This window comes from Giraffa tippelskirchi, chromosome 3 (assembly GCF_054371585.1).
Source record: "Giraffa tippelskirchi isolate mGirTip1 chromosome 3, T2T-mGirTip1v1.2.pri, whole genome shotgun sequence".
Taxonomy (NCBI): Eukaryota; Metazoa; Chordata; class Mammalia; order Artiodactyla; family Giraffidae; genus Giraffa; species Giraffa tippelskirchi.
In genome coordinates, this window is record NC_137277.1 from 163,866,162 (window position 1) to 163,882,459 (window position 16,298).

A 16,298-nucleotide genomic window follows, 5' to 3' on the forward strand; every position below is an offset into this window, starting at 1 on the left:
CAAAGAAACCTCAGGCCCTGGGACTTTTTTTTATTAAAGTGTAGTTGATTTACACTGTTGTGTTAGTTTCTGCTGTACAGCAAAGTGATTCAGTGGTATATATCTATACATTCTTTTGTTAATATTCTTTTCTATTGTGGTTTATCATAGGATACTGAATATGGTTCTCTGTGCTGTAGAGTAGGACCTTATTGTTTCAGGACGTGGGTTTTAAACTCACCGTGGCAGTAAATTCTCATTGACTTTCCCGGTCTATTGAAATCGAGGTACTTACTCTGGCAACAGTCTCATTGTCTTTCACTTAAAACAAGGACCTTGAGACTTCCCTGGCAGACCAATGGTTGGGACTTTGTCCCGGTGCAGGGGGCTGGGGAGCAAGTTTGATTCCTGGTCAGGGAGCTAAGATTCTGCATGCCTCGCGGCCAAAAAACCAAAACATGTAACAGAAACAATATTGTAGCAAATTCAATAAAGATTTTAAAAATGGTCCACATCAAAAAGATCTTTTAAAAAATAAATAAACAAAAATTTTTAAAATAACATTTGAAGGAAAATTTTCAGAAAATTAAATATCTTGATATTCAAATTTAATAATAGCATATTTCCATATTTAAACTTTAAATATTATAATAAATAACTAATTATTAATATCTTGAAGAAATAATAGTCACACAAACTTATACTTCCTTGATTTATTCAAAATATAATCAATTCCCCAAAATATATATATATAAGGCCCTTGATTTATATTTGAGCATAAATAGTAGAACCAGCTTCCTGCTGAAATTACCTCTCCCAGTCCACATGCCACAGACCCAATCAGCCTGCAGATGACTCCTCGGCTACCTAGATTTGGTGTATTTGTTTGTTCATTTAAATTAGAATTGATTTTCAACTTATTAAAATTTAAACTTTTTTGCATTAAAAGAAATCTGGATTTCTATCCTCTCTCCTAAGATTTGGAAGATGGGGCAATACTGAGCCCATGGCAAAAATCAGCTGAAGTTGGTACATAAAAGAGATGCTAGAAGTAGAACCATGCTACCACTTGTAGCATGATTTGCTACACTTGATTTTCATCAAAAGTGCCAAAGCAATCAAATGGGAAAAGGAAAATTCCATCCATAAAATGGTGGTGAAATAACTAGATATAGGAAAAATATGAACTTTGATCCATGCCTTATACACAAATATTATGTTGATGACTCATAGGTCTAAATGTAAAAGCTAAAACTGCAGAGCTTTTAGAGAAAAATGTGGATGAATATCATGACTTGGGGATAAGCAAACTATTTGTTATAAATAAAAGAGAGCAGTAACCTTTAAAATATTTGACTTCATCAAAATTTTAAATTTATGTTCTTCAAAAAGACATCATTATAAAAAAGTGACAAACAAGCCACAGCCTGGTTGAAAATAATTGTAAAACATATATATCACATAGTACTGGCATTGAGGATATACAAAGAATTCCAAAAATAACCCCTCCTAAATGGCAAGACAATATACAAATGACGAATATATACACGAAAAAGTGGTCAACATTACTTGTCATCAGGAAAATGCAGATTATAATCACAATGGAAATACCACTATGCAATCACCGAAATGACTCAAAAAAATTTTTAAATGATAATATCAAGTGCTAGTGGGTCTTCCTAGGTGTTTCAGTGGTAAAGAATCCGCCAACTAATCCAGGAGCCACAGGAGACGTGAGTGCAATCCCTGGGTCTGGAAGATCCCCTTGAGAAGGACATGGGAAATGTATTCTTGCCTGGGAAATCCCATGAACAGAGGAGCCTGGCAGGCTACAGTCCATAGGGTCGCATAGAGTCCGACACAACTGAGCGACTGAGCATGTTCACATCAAGTGCTGGTGAGGATGTGAAGCAACGGGAATTCTCATAGGTTATTGGTAGGAATGTAAAGTGGTACAACCATTTTGGTAAATGGCCTGGTAGTTTCTTGTAAAACTAAACATACTTTTCCTCTCCTAAGAATATACCCAAGAGAGGTGAAAATATATGTCCACAAACATGTTTGTCCAAAAATATTAGTAGCTTTATTCATAATAGACAAAAACTAGAAACAGCCCAGGTGTCCATCCACAGGATGATGGATAAACAAAATATGATATATTCATACAGTCAAATACAACAGAACACCTCTCAGCAACAAAAAAGAAAGAGCTGCTTCTACACTCAACAACATGGATGTATCTTTAAAACTTTATGAAGAGTGGAAAGAAGCCTTGTACAAAAGAGTTTATACTGTATAATTCAGCTTTTACAAAGTTCTAAAATAGGCAAAACTAATCTGTACTGATGCAATACTTTGGCCAGCTGATGTGAAGAACTGACTCACTGGAAAAGACTCTGATGCTGGGAAAGATTGAAGGCAGGAGGAGAAGGGGACAACAGAGGACGAAATGGTTGGATGGCATCACCGACTCGATGGACATGAGTTTAAGCAAGCTCTGGGAGGTGGTGATGGACAGGGAGGGCTGGCATGCTGCAGTCCGTGGGGTTGCAAAGAGTTAGACACAACTGAGTGACTGAAGTGAACTGAATCTGTACTGAAAAATAATCAGAACAGTTAGTACCTCATGGGGGATGGAAGCAGAGACAGTTAGGAGGAACATGGGGAGTTTAAGGGATAATGGTGATGTTTTCTAGACTGGGGGTTTATTTCACAATGGAAATTGAGGTGACAGGAGCATGTATTTTGTCAAAACTTAGTGAATATACACTGAAGGTCTGTGCATTTCATTGCATTAATACGTAAATATTACATCAAAAGAAAAATTATATTGATCTCTAGTTAATGTTGTACATACTGATGTATTAATATTTAGGAGGATATGTACTGCTATCTACAATGTCCCTTTAAATACATTTTAAAAAATAAAATGCATTAATGAATATAAGGATGGTCAAATGGATAGGTACAAGATAAAACAAGTAAAATGCTCGTAGTAGAAGCTAGGTAGTAGGTAGACAGGCATACATTATAAAATTTTCAACTTTGCTATATGTTTGAAATTTTTCACAATAAAATGCTGGGTAGTCAAATCAGCTGGCACTCAGTCTCAGGTACATTTTTATTCAGAGTGTACACCCTCCAATTTGCCACACTCCTCACCCCTCTTTATTGCCTCATGCCCATACTGCTTCACTCACTGATACTACCTGCACAATACATGGATGTTTTATCCTAGACATATATGACATATCCAGGGATGTGGTTATTACATACATTCCTGAAAGAGGCAGAATAGCATTGTACCAATCCCACCACTTACCGGGTTTTGCAATCTTGGGCAAATTAATTTACCTCTTGGGCCTCAGTTTTTTCAACTGTAGGATAAAAGAAGTGAAAATTTCTAGAACACAGTGGGCACCAGGTAAATGTTGACTATTATTACATGTTCAGTGTTTTGACCTTGTAAATGTAAACAGAATAAGGACTGTTTTTCACAGTAAGAAACACTATTGACTTTAAACTGACAGGAGAAAGAGCGGGAAGACGATTTTCATGGAAATAGACCTATTTGCTTCCACAAAAGTTCCTCTCACAGAGGAAAAGCTATCTATTCAGTAGTTGTTTACCAAGAACCTACAACTACTACAAATACTATCTGCAGCTATGGGCTAACCACAGACTCTGTCACAGAGATTTCAGTGAGTTAAGTGCAATAATAAACATATGCTCAAGTTCTAAAGAAGGCAAGGAAAGCTTCAGGGAAGGGAGAACCCTTGAGTTGGGTCTTGCAGGATGGATAGGAGTTTTCCAGGTAGACCTGGGGAAGAAAGGCTGTCCAGGCAGAAAGAACAGCATGAGCAAAGGTGGCACTGAGTAGTGAAAAAACAATGGGATCCTCAAATTAGATGAATAGTTTGTATTATTAGAGCTCAGGAAGACAGGAAATGAGACTAGAGCATAAGGTAGTGACCACATCACACCCTGTTTATGATGTTACAGAGTTTGAGTTCTGTGTGACAGAAGAGACTCTGGTACATTTCAGGAAGACACTTCTGCAGCAGAGCAGGGCTAGATTGACAAGGGAGAGATCTGAGGCAGGGAGACCAGCGAGGCCCCAGTGCCACCCACTGCTTGGAAAAATTGCCAGGAATGTCTGTTAAGCATACAGATTCCAGGGCCTCACCCCAGGCCTATTGACTCAGAGTCTAGGGAAAGGGCTTGAGCATTTAGCTAATTAGCAAGTACGCCAGGTTTTCCAAAGAGCTTGGGAAACACCAAATCCAGGAGATGGCAGCCACCATCCTCTGAAAGGGAATGAAGAAGGTCTAAACTGAGACATTAGCGGAAGGAAAGAGGGGGCGTATTACAGTGTGATTCAGAGGAAAGAATCTGCATAATGTGGCAAGGGTTTGCATGTGGGGGTGATGACTTCCTGGCCTGACTGTGTAGATGGCTCTACCATTTACCAAGATAGGGAATGCAAGAAAAAAGTCAAGTTTAAGGAGAGGAAGTAATGACTTCTGCTTGACCAGGCTGAATCAGGATCTTGAGAGCCACCTTTGTCTTGGTGGTGGTTAAAGTCATGGTCGGTCGAGGTCATGCACATAGCTCCCAAATACACTTGCTTTCTCTTGTGCTTTTCACACAGATCTGGAACTTAAATGCCCCACATCCTCCAAACATGTTAAATTACAGCCAGGACAAAAATTTACATGCATAAAGTTTGGAAATAGATGAGCAGAAAGCTAAACATCCCCTAGGTCTCTGAAACCCAGGTGTGTGACAGGGTCAGGCTGCCTCCTGCCTTCTGACTTAAGCCAGGAACAGACCTGATGGGTGATACTGAACAGCCCCAAAGGAAACTCCATCACTCATGTATTTTATTCCTTTGTCCTCTTGATACTACTTAAGGAATAAATACTTCTCTTTAAAGATGGTCCTCCAAAAAATACAGAGATGGCATTAAGAATATATTAGTTGTCAGAAAACCTAGGTTAAAGTCACATGAAGTTGAGCAATTGAACCTGAGTTTCTTTTTCCTCTTGTGTAAAACAAGGATTCTAATAGCTGCTATAAATAACAAACGAGAACACACACACTTTAACACATGTCAGAAACTCTGCTTGGAGCACAAGAAACTATACTCAGTATCTTGTAATAAACTATAGTGGAAAAGAAAAAAAATGTATATATATATATATGTATATATATATATAACTGAATCACTTTGCTGTACACTTGAAACTAACATAACATTGTAAATTTAACTGCTGTTGTTTAGTTGCTAAGTCATGTCTGACTCTTTTGTGACCCCATAGACTGTTGCTCACCAAGCTCCTCTATGGGATTTCCCAGACAAGAATACTGGAATGGGTTGCCATTTCCTTCTCCAGGAGATCTTCCCAACTCAAGGATCAAACCCGCATCTCCTGCACTGCAGGCAGATTCTTTACCCTCTGAGCCACCAGGGTACTTCAATTTAAAAAAAAAGAAAAAATTCTGCTTGGGGCTAGAATGAATAGAAACCCACTCTCACTAGCTCAAATCAAAGGATGGTTTATGGAAATGATACAACAGGCAATCTTGCCAGCTTGCAAGAACAGGAAATGAAGTACAGTTTGTTACTTAGGGATTGGAGCTGAGAGCCTGACATTACTCCCACTGTAGTATCTCTTTAGGGCCAGATGGTGTCCCGTTTCTGCGTCTCTCTGCAGGTCCACACATCCACACATGGCAGACACTGCAGTTGTCTACCTACCCATTCCCCCTTCCTTCCTCACTAAGAGGACATCAGTTTGATGAGGATGGTCTAAGCAATTACAACAATCTATGGTCCACTTTCCCAGCCTCCTTTACACCTCACAGTTACCATGTATATTCAGGCAAATGAGGCTTACGGAGAAGACTGCTGGGAACTCTGGAAAAGCTCTTACTTTTCCTGACAAAAGTCAAAGACACTGCTTGGTCCCACCTTCCTTTTTCTTCCTTGGTTGTGATAGCCAGAGCAGCAGCAGCCATCATGGGACCATGAGAAAAAGGCCAAAAGAATCACAAAGAGATCTTTCACCCTTGGACATCACTGAGTGCCTGAACCAACATAGTCCAATAAGTGAACGTTATGTGTAAAATAACAAAACCAAAAAAACACAAAGACAAAAACAAACAAAAAAACCTCACCCCCTTGCTTTTAAGCCACTATGAGTTATTAACAGGTTTTTATTACTTGCATCTGAGGGCTTCCCTGGTGGCTCAGCTGGTAAAGAATCTGCCTGCAATGTGGGAGACCTGGGTTTGATCCCTGGGTTGTGAAGATCCCCTGGAGAAGGGAAAGGCTACCCACTCCAGTATTCTGGCCTGGAGAATTCCATGGATTATCCACGAGGTCACAAAGAGTCGGACACGACTGAGTGACTTTCACTTCACTTCCATCTGAGGGCACTCTTTTTTTCTTTTTTGTCACATCACTTGGCTTGTAGGATCTTAGCTTCTGGACCAGGGATCAAAACCAGGCCCTTGTCAGTAAAAGAACGGAGTCGTAACCACTGGACTGCCAGGGAAGAGTGCCTGGGGGCACTCTTGACTAATAACACTGTCATCAAACTTGAGATTTTCCGAACCTTCAATCATCCTTAAACCTTCTATAGCATTTTATCACATTCACTCAAATACAGTATTCTTTAGACTGATTCACTTATGTTAGCTTACATACTTATTTTAAGCCTTGCGCTCTCATGTCTTATTTTTTTCTAATACTGATTAAAATAAATAAATAAATGTAACAATTATAATTAAAGCAGTTTCCAGATTGCTGAGTACATTCCCCTGCCATGAGGGTGGCGCACCCCAACTCCACAGGGAAGCTCCTGCTCTCAAGATCCTTCTAGAAGCTGCCTGTTCATCTGGCTGCTCACTTGTATCCTTTACAAGGTAAGTAAAAAAATAATAATAATTTTAAATTTTAATTAAGTTAAAACAAATTCATCCCAAATCATCTCGTTTTTGTTTTTTGTTTGTTTTGTTTTACCAATGGAGCATTTTGTGAAAGTAAAGCCAGCTGTCTCAACATTCCTGTTCTAGATATACAGGAGGGAATGTTACAGATAAGGGTCTTCCCCTGAGCTGCATAGTACATAAGGCCATACACACCGCAAGTCACTCAGGGGAGATGGAAATAGGTGGCAGGTCTACCACAACCTTAAACAGGATTATGATGAAGGAGAAGGAGAAATGGCTACTAAGCTAAGATTTCTCTGTACACAGGGATAAAACAACTAGGGAATATTGGTTAGCCCTGTATGTCTTTGCAGAGCAAGCTACATGGCCAGAGGAGAAATAAGAATACCAGGCCAGCTGGTACAGCTGGTACATCAGAAACAGGAAGCCCTTCAAATGCCCCTGAACACTTAACTATGCCCATCTCCCAAAATTCTCAATCTGGTATTCATTCAACATATATAAAATAACATTTTAGGACTTCCCCAGTGGTCCAGTGGTTAAGACTCTGAGTTCTCAATGCAGGGGATATGGGTTTGATCCCTGGTTGGGGAACTAAGATCCCACATGCTGTACAGTGAGGCCTAAATTTAAAAAATTTTAAAAAACCTATAACTATAAAGTAACATTTCAAGTCAGTAGAGAAAAGATGGGTTATTCAATGCATGGTGTTAAGATAGTTGGAAAATCATTGGGAAAAATTAAGTTATACCTCTAACTCACTACACAAACACACATTTTCAGATGAACTGAAGACAAATATTTTAACAGACCACAATTTATAGTATATTCATACAATAAATTCATACAATAAACTATCATTCAGCAATAAGAAAAGAAAGAAATCAATACATAGGTACTGACAAGGAAATATTTAACCACTGTTCAATGAGAAAACAAGTTACAAATAACACATGTAAATGATGCCATTTATGTTGAATATGTGTGGGTATCTTCACATGAACATGTAAGAGTCTAAAAGGATAGCCCTTAATCAAATAGCAGTGATTACTTCCAAGGAAGTTACTAGAATGTAATCACATATTGCTCTTCTGATTAAAAACCAGCAGAAAGAAATAAAATTTTAACTAAAAAGTGATAAACCTCAAAGTCATAGAGAAAACATAAGAATTTTTGAATAATTTTGATGTGACAATCAGCTTTATTAGTACTATGCTAATGACAAAAACCATTTTTTTGAAAAAGATTGAGAAAATTGACATGAAACTGTAAAATCTCTGAGATAGGTGGGAGGGAGGCTCAAGAGGGAGGGAATACATGTATACTTAGAGCTGATTCATGTTGAACAGCAGAAACGAACACAACATTGTAATGCAATTATCCTCCAATTAGAAATAAATTTTTAAAAAATGCAAAATTGCTATATTGCAAAGCAAATCAACAGCAGAGTTAAAAGACAACAAAATGGAAAAAAGTATTTGCAACATGCTGGAAAAAGAACAGTATTATTAAAGTATGAAAAGTGAAAGTGAAGTCGCTCAGTCGTGTCCGACTCTTTGCAACCCCACGGACCGTAGCCTACCACACTCCTCTCTCCATGGGATTTTCCAGGCAAGAGTACTGGAGTGGGTTGCCATTTCCTTCCCCAGAGGATCTTCCCAACCCAGGGAGCGAACTTGGGTCTCCCGCATTGTAGGCAGATGCTTTACCACCTGAGCCACCAGGGAAGTCACATTATTATTGAAGTATGGATTGTGCTTAATCACTCAGTCATGTCCGACTCTTTGTGACCCTATGGATTGTAGCCTGCCAGGCTCCTCTGTCCGTGGGGATCTCCAGACAAGAATACTGGAGTGGGTAGCCTATCCTTCCTCCAGGGGATCTTTCCAACACCGGAACTGAACTGAGGTTTCCTGCATTGTAGACGGATTCTTCACCAGCTGAGCTACCAGGGAAACTCAGTCTCTGCAGAGGTAGATGGCAAATACCCTTGTTGTTATTGCTGTTTAGTTACTGGCAAATGCTCTTGGCAAGTGCCAAGTTGTTGTTGACAGGGCCCCCTTGTGGTCATAAATCCAACCATACTTTGGCAGGGGGTGGGCATTTCATGACCATTTTGACCCGAGTTACTCGGAAGGCTCATTCCCAGTTCTGAAGGTTTTTGCTGATAGGCCATTCAATGTTTACTCAGTGAGTACATGGCACAAAGAAGCACTCCATAAAAGAAGACTTGAAAACGGCCAAAATTCATATCTAAGATGTAGAACCTCACTAATAATTACAGACAAGCAAATTAAAACAAGATTAATTTTTTCCTTAGATGGACAGGATTAAAAAGATTTCTAATAGCCAGTTGTTGACAAGTGTATGTGGAGACAGGTGACCTGACATCCTGTTGATGGAAGCTTAAATTGGCACAGTCCTTTGGAGGGCAATTTGGAGACAGGTATCAAAATTTGAAATGTACATATATGCTGCCCTCGTTTAAATTTATTTTATTTATTTTGGGGGTGGGGGTAGGGAGGGATCTCAGTTCCCACATCAGGGATCAAACCCATGCCCCCTGCATTGGAAGGGCAGAGTCTGAATCACTGGAACACCAGGGAAGTCCCTAAATTTATTTTAATAAAATAATGGTACAGGTGTGCAAAGCTGTATTGAAAAATCAGCAACAACCTAAATGATTATCAAAAGAAGTTTTTGTTAATAAATGTACGAGACTCAAAGGTGTCATGGATACCAAGCAGGTGTTACGGAAGATAAGGAAGGTCTTTACATATTGACACAAAGGATACAATGTTAAAGTGAGAAAAACAGCTTACACAATTCCAAGTATAAGGTGATCTTTAGTTAATATGTAACCCACTGGGGCAAGGTGGATGCTCACCATTTGCAGTTGTTATCTCTGTAGGGGAGAATTTCAAGGGAAATTTTCTGTATTATTTACATTTTTTATAAGGAGCATGTGTTACTCATATGATAACTAAAGTCAGTAAGTATTTCGTTTTGAAAAATCAAGGAAGATGTACACTATTTATGGTGTCCTTTAAAGGATTTCTGCACCTATTCTTTCATTCAACAAATATTAAGTTTATTATATGAAAAACTAGTGTCTCAGGGATAGGGGTGGACACATAAGATACTTGGACCTGAACCCTGGAAACCTCCCTCTACTTCCTGACACCAACCCAATACTCTAACTGGGCCCCCTGCACACCTTCCTCCTGCTTGTGCATCAGAGTATTTGCATCCCTCAGCCAACTCAAAGTCAGTCTGTGCCCTGGAGTCTATTTCCCCATCATTTTCTCAGAAGCCTCACACTATTACCATCTTTGCTTTATTTTCACCTTCTCCTTCTTGCAGTCTACTTATCCTCAATGAAACTGGTCACGTCTCTTCCACACTAATTTCAGAAGGAAGGGAGGGAGGGAGGAAATACATTCTGGACAGAATGATTTAGGAGGAGGAAGAAGGAGGGAAGAGGAGAAAAGGAGAGGAATGAGACTTCTTGAGTGTATTTTCCAACCTTAACATTCTTAAAGAAATGTGTTAGCTTGACTATAATAATAACATGATAGAGAAAGCAGTATTAAGGCAAGATCAAGAAATCAGCAGAGCAGATGTTCTCTTCCCCTTTGACCGAGAAGGCTGGTCCCGTCCCAGTGCCTGCCTCAAGCTGCCCTCTCTGGGCATCAGAACCTGGCTGATCTCTACAGTGGATGACTCATCTGTCTCCAGGAATCACTCAGTCTTTCCTCCCCTACAGCCAGATTTCTAGAAAAAAAGGTTTGGCTTGCCCGCCCTTTCCTTACCTCCTGTCCGCTCCTTAGCCCTGCCACTCCACCAAAACCAGTTCTCCCCACAGACCCCTCTCAGTACTGACTCGGATTCTCAGGAGGCTGTTTGACAACAGCCTCTTAAGCCTGTCCTTTCTTGGTATCCTTTGGCAGTGTTTCCTCTTCAGCCTGACCTGTTGGTGCTGCAGCTCCCAGCACTCAGTCCCGAGACCCTTGCCTTCCTCTCTCTTACCCTCTTTTCGAGGCAGTCTCATCCAAGGTGGTGTGTTAATCAGTGTACAAACACCAGTGACCTCCAGGAGATATTGGCTCATTGCTGTCTACATTTGGATGTCTTGTAGAGGCATTTGTTCATCCATTCATTCTATTCAGCACTGACTATATGTTAGGAACTACATGAGGTACTGGATAACGAGTGAAGAACAGAATAGGCATGCTTCATGCCCTTGAGCAGCTGACAGGTCAACAACTGAGCTCAGGAGCTGCCCTCAACCAACGTGCTCCTCTGTGTTTTCATCCCAATAAACAGCACAAGAGCCACCCACCTGCTCAAGGCAGAAATCTGAAAGTTAGGTCTGACGCTTTGCTTTCCCTTATCCTTCCTGTGGGGGACACACTCTAAACTGATAACCTCCCTCCACAGTTATGTTTTTGTATAATCCCTTCTCCTTGAGGCAGAATCTGTGATGTGCTTTCTAGTCAGTAGAATATGGCCAAGGTGACCAATGCCAGCCTCTTGTTTAGGCTGTGTTATATTGCAAGGGTGACAGGATGTCAGCTCCATAATTACATTCTAAGACTCCATCCTGCAGGTTGAAGTGAGAAAGACATCCTTCCTGGTTTTAAAGAATTAAGCTGTCATATTTGTCAAGGGAGTTGTGGGGATGGGGTGGTTTTGACAGCCAGCAAGAAAATGGGGGACTTCTCTGGTGGGCTCAATGGTAAAGAATCTATCTGTCAAGGCAGGAGACATGGGTTCAATCCCTGGTCCAGGAAGATCCCACATGCTGCAGAGCAACAAAGCCTGTGAGCTACTACTATTGAGCCTGTGTCCTAGAGCCTGTGCTCTGCAACAAGGGAAGCCACCACAATGAGAAGCCTGTGTGCCTGCACACTGCAACGAGAGAGTAGCCCCACTTGCCACAACTAGAGAAAAGCCAATGCAGCAACAAAGATCCAGCACAGTCAAAAATACAAATTTTTTTTAAAAATTTAACTGTGAATTATTTATAAAAAAAAAGAAAGAAAGAAAGAAAGAAAATAGGGACCTCAGTTCTACAGTTGCTAGGAGATGAATTCTGCCAATAATTTTGGAAGTGGATCTTTTCCCAGTTGAATCTCTGATGAGACCACAGTCCCAGTCAGCACCTGGACTGAAGTCTGCTGAGATTCTCAGCAGACGACCCAGTCAAGCTATGCCTGGACTTCTGACCTATAGAAACTGTGAGCTAATAAATGGGTATTATTTTAGGTTGCTAAGTTTCTGGTAGCTTGATACTCAGCACAAAAAAAACAAATGCAGCACCTATTCAATCCACCACGAGAACTTTTTGATTCCTTCACTGCGATAACTCTAAAAACATCTAATTCTCTCCATCTTCCCTACTCCACCCAGAGCATACTGTCATCCTCTCCAACCCAGACAAATAGAATAGCCTCCTGATCTCCCTTGTCACATTTGTGCATCTTATCAAAATAGGGCCAAGACATGAGAGCATCCAAGGCAAGTGAATAATTTGGCTTTCCTTCAAGTCAACCTTTATTCACCAGAGATGAGGGGAAATTGTCTATTAATAAAAGTAGTATGTCTCTCTTTTTATGCTGAAATGAAAGGCTCAATACATGTGATTTTTTAAAGCAGATAACTTCTTGGGAGGCATATGAAACCACTCAAAATTTAAATAAATCACTAATTTCCTGTGAACAGCACAACCTTTTGCATTATTCATATTTAGATGTTCAGCTGACTTTACTTAAATGACAGTCCTTGGCTGACTTACCTCAGGTTTAGAGGTACGGCTTATATATGTCTATCACAAGTTTTTAATTTTGATGAACAATTTATTTTTCCTTTGTTGCTTCTGCTTTTAGTGTCAAGTCTAAGAATCGGAGAAGGCAATGGCACCCCACTCCAATACTTTTGCCTGGAGAATCCCATGGACGGAGGAGCCTGGTGGGCTGAAGTCCATGGGGTCACAAAGAGTCGGACACGACTGAGCAACTTCACTTTCCCTTTTTACTTTCATGCATTGGAGAAATTGGAGAAGGAAATGGCAACCCGCTCCAGTGTTCTTGCCTGGAAAATTCCAGGGACGGCGGAGCCTGGTAGGCTGCCGTCTATGGGATCGCACAGAGTCGGACACGACTGACACGACTTAGCAGCAGCTAAGAATCTATTCACAAATCTGAGGTCATAAAGATTTTACCCCTGTTTTCTTCTAATAGTTTTATAGTTTTGACATTTATATTTAGGTTGTTGATCCAACCTAATTTGAAATAATTTTTGTATAAATAGTGAGATAAGGGTACAACTCCCTTCTTTTGCATAAGGTTATCCAGTTGTCCCAGTGTAATTTGTTAAAGAGACTCTTCTTTCCCCCATTGAATGGTCTTGGCCCCCTTGTCAAAAGTTAGTTGGCCATAGATGTTGGGTTTATTGGTGAATTCTCAATTCTATTTCATTGGTCTTTGTATGTCTGTCTTTATGTCAGTACCACATTGTTTTGATTGCTGTAGCTTCGTAGTAAGTTTTTATTTTTATTTGCTTTTGGTCATAATGTCTGGCATAAAGGATCTTAGTTCCCCAACCAGAGATCAAACCTGTGCCCCCTGTAGTGAAAGTGAGGAATCTTAACCACAGGAGCACTAGCAAAGTCCCACTCTGTAGTAAGTTTCGGAACCTGAAAGTGTGAGTCCTCCAATTTTGTTTTTTAAAAATATCATTTTGGCCATTTAGAGGCCCTTGCAGTTCTCTCTAAATTTGAACATCAACTTCTTCTTTTATGCAGAAAGGTTACTGGGATTTTGCAAGGGATTACATTGAATCTGTAGGTTGCTTTGGAGAATATTACCAGCTTAACAATATTAGGTCTTTCAGTTCGTGAACATTGGGATGTCTTTTCATTAATTCGGGTCTTCTTTAAATTCTTCTTTTAGCCATGCTTTGTAGTTTTTAGTGTATGATTCTTTCACCTCCTTGGTTATTCTTATTCCTTGGTAATTTATTCTTTTACATGCTATTGGAAGTAAAACTGTTTTCTTAACTTCCTTTTCAGATTGTGTATAGAAATGCAACTGATTTATGTGTTGATATTGTTCCCCAAAATTTTGCTAAATTCTTTAATTAGCTCTAGCAGGTGTGTATGTGTGTGTATGTGTGTATTCTATGTGGTTTTCTTTATATAGAATCATGTCATTCACAAATAGGGATAGTTTAATTCTTGTGTTCCAGTGTGGATGTTTTTCCTTTATTTTATTGCCTAATTGCTCTGCTAGGACTTCCAGTACAACGCCAAAAATTATGGTGAAGGTAGACATCTTTGTCTTGTTCCTGATCTGAGGGACAATGTTTTAAGTCTTTTAAAATTGTGAATGATGTCAGTTGTGGGTTTTTTCATAAATGTTCATTATTATGTTAAGGAAATCCCCTTTTGTTCCTAGCTTCATGAGTATTTGTTTCTTTAAAAAGTGCTCTTTTTTAAAAAAAAAAAAAGTGCTGCATTACATCAAATGCCTTTTCTGCATCTATTGAGATGTTCTTTATTCTTTTCTTTCACTCTGTTAATGTGATGTATCACACTGATTGATTTTCTTATGTTGAACCACCCTGCATTCTTGGAGTAAATTCCACTCAGTCATGATATTCTTTATTCACTAAGTTGGGTCTGACTCTTTTGTGACCCCTGGACTGTAGCCCACCAGGCTTCTCGGTCCATGGGATTTCCAGGTAAGAATACTGGAGTGGGTTGCTATTTCTTCCTCCAGATCTTCCCAACCCAGGGATGGAACCCACATCTTCTGCATTGGCAGGCAGATCATTTACCACTGAGCTACAAGGGAAGCCCCAGTTGTGGTATATAATCTTTTTAATGTGCTGTTGGGCTTGGCTTGCTACCATTTTCTTCAAGATTTTTTCATATATATTCATAAAAGATAGAGTAGTTTGCTTTTCTTGTGGTATCTGTGTCTGGCTTTGGTATCAAGGCAATACTGGCTTCACAGAATGTGTTAGGAAATTTTCCCTTCCTCTTGTGTTTCTTGGAAGAGTTTGGACAGAGTTGGTATTAATTATTCTTTACATGGGGGGCTTCCCAAGAAGCTCACTAGTAAAGAATACACCTGCAATGCAGGAGACGTGTGTTTGATCCCTGGGTCAGGAAGATCCCATGGAGGAGGGCATAGCAACCCACTCCTGTATTCTTGCATGAAGAATCCACGAACAGAGGATCCTGGCAGGCTACAGTCCATCGAGTCACAAAGAGTCAGATACAACTGAAGCAACTACGCACACACATTCTTTACATGGTTAGTATAATTCACTAGTGAAGCCACCTGGTCCTGGACATTTCTTTTTTGGGAGGTTTTTGATTATTGATTTAATATATTTTTCTGGTTAGAAGTCTGTTAATATTTTCCATTCATTCTTAAGTTTCGATCATTTCCACGTATCTAAAAATTGTTCATCTACATTATCTAATTAATGGGCATACAATTATTCATAATATTCTCTTACAATCCTTTTAATTTCTGTAAGGGCTTCACTTGTCTGATTTTAGTTACTTGTATCTTCCCTTTTTTCTCTTAGTTGAGTTAAAAGTTTTTCACTTTTGTTGGATCTTTTTAAAGAAAAGAATTTTCCTTTTGGTTTTATTGGTACTCTCTATTGTTTCTCTATCCTCTATTTAGCTATGCTCTAAACTTTATTATGGGCTTTCCCTTCTTTGCCAGCTTTGGGTTTAGTTTGCTCTGTTTTCTAGTTTCTTAAGGTAGGATGTTAGAGTGTTGATCTGTAAATATCCCCCTGAGGACTGCTTTCACTGCATCCCATAAGTTTTGGTATATTTTAATTTTCATTCAAATCAAAGTATTTTCTAATTTCCCTAGTGACTTCTTCTTTGATGTATTTGTACTTAGAGTATGTTGCTCGATTTCCATGCATTTGTGAATTTTTCTGTTCTCTTCTGTTACTGATTTCTAGTTTCATTCTCAAGTGGTTGAAGAAAATGTTTTGTATGATTTTGATCTTTTAAAATTCATTGAGTTTTTTTATGGCCTAACATATGGCTTATCCTAGAGAATGTTGCATGTACACTTGAGGAGAATGTGTATCTGCTGGTGTTGGGTGGGATGTTCTGTATGTGTTAGATTTAGTTGATTTATAATATTCTTCAAGTCCTCTGTTTCTTTACTCATCTTCTGCCTAGATATTCAATCCATTGTTTAAAGTGAGATATTGAAGGCCAACTGCAACTGTTATTGTAGAACTATCTATTTCTCCCTTTAATTCTATCAGTATTTGCTTCTTATATTTTGGGACTCTGTTGTTTGGTGTGTATATGTTTGTAA